We start from the raw sequence: 4,081 nt of genomic DNA, 5'->3' as shown, positions 1-4,081 counted from the left end.
AATTATCCTATTTTTGGTAGAAAATTAGTCTTCTTCATTGAGAATTCGTCTTTTTGTTTTACAATTAAACTATTTCGTTGTAATAATTGATGTTATTTTGTCTATCAGGATAATTAATTTAACTATTTCAGTTAAAAATTCGTCAATTGGACTAAAAGCTTAAGTATTTTGTTGAATTTTTTTTCAAATTAATGTTTTTAGCGAAAAATTTAACCATTCCATTTTTGGTTCAGAATTTACCTTTTTCAGTAAAAAATTCATCTTATCTTCTTAGAAAATTTGTCTTCTCGGTTAAAAATTCATCTTTCTGCATGAAAATGTATATTTTTTAGTTAAAAATGTATCCTTTTTGTTTAAAATTCAATCTTGCTAGTAAAAAATTTATTATTTTAGTTGAAAATCCATCACTTTGTTTGAAAAATTTAACTATTTTGTTGAAAATTCGCTTTTTTGTTGCTAAACACGAATTTATGAAATTAAATATTTAACTAATACATTTGGAATATTTCGTGATTTTAGTTCAGAATTTATCTCTACTAACTAAACTAAACTAAACTATCTCTAGTAACTAAACTATTCCAGTTGAAAAATCCTGATTTTAGTTAAAAATGAATCACTTTGTGTAACATCCAATTATTTTTGTAAAATTTGTTTTATTTTGGTTAAAAATTAATTTTTTCAACTGAAAATTTAACTATTATATTTTTATGTTAAAAATGTATATTTTCCAGTAGAAAATGCATTTTAGTTTTTTTGTTTGTTAAAAATTAACTGTTTTTGGTTGAAAATTTCTCTTCTTTAGTTAAAATTTTTAATTTTTAGTTGAAAATTGATTTTTTTTAGTTGAAAATTCGGTTGAAAACGCAATAGTTTTATTGAGAAGTTAAGAATTACAAGCATTTTAAATTAAATTGTTTATTTCAAAATAGAAGATTGAAATTTACAGTTAAAAAGTCAAATAAATTAATACAAATTACAAAAATTTTCAATAAAGTATGATGAATTTTCTACAAAACAGTTCATCTTTCTACCTAAGAGAAGAGTTTTTAACTAAAGTGATGAATCTTCAACCAATAGAATGAAGTTTTAAGAAAGTAGTTCTTTCAAACAAGTGTCGTTGAATTTTCAGCCAAAAAGGTGAATTTCCAATGAAAAATGTTATTTTTGATATTCTAACCAAAAAAACAGCATTACAAAAATTGTTGTTTAAATTTTTAACAACAAAAAATGTATGAAAAGTTGTACCTGAAAAATCAGGGAATGTCTGGAATTTTTTTTATGTTAGGAAATATTTTCGAGAGCGTGTTTAATTTTTTTTATAATTGTAATTTAAAGTTAAATACAACTATTCTTCTATTCAACTAGTTTATATTACTGTATTTAACTATGTTGTTGAAAATTAGCTCTTTTTTTTAAATCAATTTTTTTATCAGAAAATTTAATTATTGAATTTTTTGTACAAAATTAGTCTTCTTGATTGAGAATTCTTCTTTTTGTTTTAAAATTAAACTGTTTCGTTGCCATAATTGATGTTATTTTTCCTACCAGGGCAATTAATTTAACTATTTCAGTACAATTCATCGATTTGACTGAACACTGAACTATTTTATTGAATGTTTTTTTTTCGTCAAATATTCGTCTTTCTTTAGAAAATTTGTCTTCGTGGATAAAAATTCATCTTTCTGGATGAAAAAGGTTGAAAATCTATATTTTTAAATTAAAAATGTATCCTTTTGGTTTAAAATTCAACCTTGCTAGTAAAAAATTCATTATTTTAGTTGAAAATTCATCACTTTCTTTGAAAAATTTAACTATTTCGTTGAAAATTCGCTTTTTTTGTTGTTAAAAACGAATTTATGAAATTGAAGATTTAACTAATACAGTTGGAATATTTCGTGATTTTAGTTAAGAATTTATCTCTGTGATGGAAAATTCATATATTTTGTTAAAATATTTTTTTTTAATTTAAAACTAAACTGTTCCAGTTGAAAAATCCTCATTTTAGTTGAAAACTCATCACTTTATTTAAAATCCAATTATTTTTGGAAAAAAATTTTTTGACTGAAAATTGAACTATTCTATTTTTGGTTGAAAATGTATATTTTTCAGTAGAAATTTTATCTTTTTGAATTGAAATGCAACCATTTCAGTAGAAAATTCATAATTCGTCTTTTTTGTTTCTTGAAAATTAAGTGTTTTTTAATGAAAAATTAACTGTTCTATTTTTGGTTGTAAATTGATCTTTTTTAGTTGAAAATTTGGTTGAAAACGCAATATTTTTACTTGTAAAGTGAAGAATTTGAAGCGTTTTAAATTAAATTCAATATTTAAAAATAGAATAGTGAAATTTAAAGTTGAAACTTTAAATAAATTAATAAAAAAATTTTAAATATTCAAACAAGAGATGAATTTTCAACAAAATAGTTATTTTTTCATCCAAAGAGATGAATCCTCAACCAATAAAATGAACTTTTAATAAAGTAGTTCTACTTTCAATCAAGATTAGTTGAATTTTCCGCCAAAATAGCTGAATTTTCAATGCAAGAATGTTGTTTAATATTTCAACAAATAAAAAACACATTTTTCATTCAAATAAAAAATAGTTGAATTTAACCAAAACAGATAACTACCGAACCATAAAAAACGATCTACGAAAAGTTGGACCTGGAAAAAGCTGGAATTTTCAAGCATTTTTCCAGGATTTGAGAGCGTAATTAATTGCGATTATGTCTTGAAAGTCGCGAATTTTAAGAAAATAATAATAATTGAAAATGCGGACGAAATACGGATGTAAATTCGTCTTTTCTGGTAGAATTTAATTTCCTTGGTTGAAAATTCATCTTTTCGGTTTCAAATACATCTTTTCCAGTTGAAGATTCATCGTCTTAGGTGACAATTCATCAGTTTTCTTGAAAATTTGTCATTTTTCGTTGAAAATCCATATATTTGGTTGAAAATTAGATTTGACTTCTTAGTTTGAAAATTCATATTTTTTATTGAAAATTCAACTATTCTCGTTAAAGATTCATAAGTTTAATTGAAAATTTATCTTTTTTGTTTAAAAATCAACTGTTCCAATAGAAAAATGATTATTTTAGTTGAAAATGCATTAGTCTCACTGAAAATTAATTTTTTGCGCTAAAAATTTATTTGCCATTTTTATTTATCAAGCTATAATTAACATTTTTTACAGAATCAATAAAGAGATTTCAGGGCAATTTTTGCAGACAGTACCAAATATTTTATAGATAGTGATGAACAGACTTTAATATTGTGAATAATTCTATTAGACTTTTATTTCTTTTCCGCTAATATATAATTCCAAAAATTTACAAAACATTTTTAAAGGTTATTTCAGGGAATTTCGAACATTTCACAAAGATTTTACGGTTTTCAAAGACTTAAAAAAGGCGTGTATGCCAGATTTCAGAGATTTCTCAAAGATATCAAACATTTCAAAAAGATTTTATAACTTTCCAAAGGCGTCAAGGATTTTAGAGATTATAAAAATTAATTTTCAAGATTTCAGAACATTTTAAAGATTTAAAACGATTTCAATATTTTTAGAAAGTTCTAAAAAAAACTTCTAAAAAATTTCAAATATTTCAATGATTTAAAATGAATACAAACGATGTAAGAAGGATTTCACAAAAAATTCATAAGGATTTTAAAAGAACACAATAATTTCCAAAGTTTGGAAAAAGCTACAGTGCACCAGACTTCAAAGAATTTGAATGATTCAAATTTTTTGGGGGGAAACTTTGAAAGATTTCATAAATATTTCAAAGATTTCGAAAAATTTCGTAAAGATTTTAAAAGAAAACAAGAATTTTGAAAAAGGTACAGTACACCAGACTTCAAAGAATTGAAACGATTTCAAAATTGTTTGCAAAATTTCGAAAGATTTCAAGTATTCCAGTTCTTTCAAATGAACACAAAAGACTCAGGAAAAATTTCACAAATAAAAAAAAATCTCTTTGCAATCACATGCACATTCTCATAAATAGAAAAAAATGTCTGTTATAAATTTTTACCCAGCAAGAATTTCATAGATTTTAAAGAGAGTTCAGTACACCAGATT

Source organism: Belonocnema kinseyi, chromosome 8 (assembly GCF_010883055.1).
Source record: "Belonocnema kinseyi isolate 2016_QV_RU_SX_M_011 chromosome 8, B_treatae_v1, whole genome shotgun sequence".
Classification (NCBI taxonomy): Eukaryota; Metazoa; Arthropoda; class Insecta; order Hymenoptera; family Cynipidae; genus Belonocnema; species Belonocnema kinseyi.
This window is presented reverse-complemented; position numbering follows the sequence as displayed.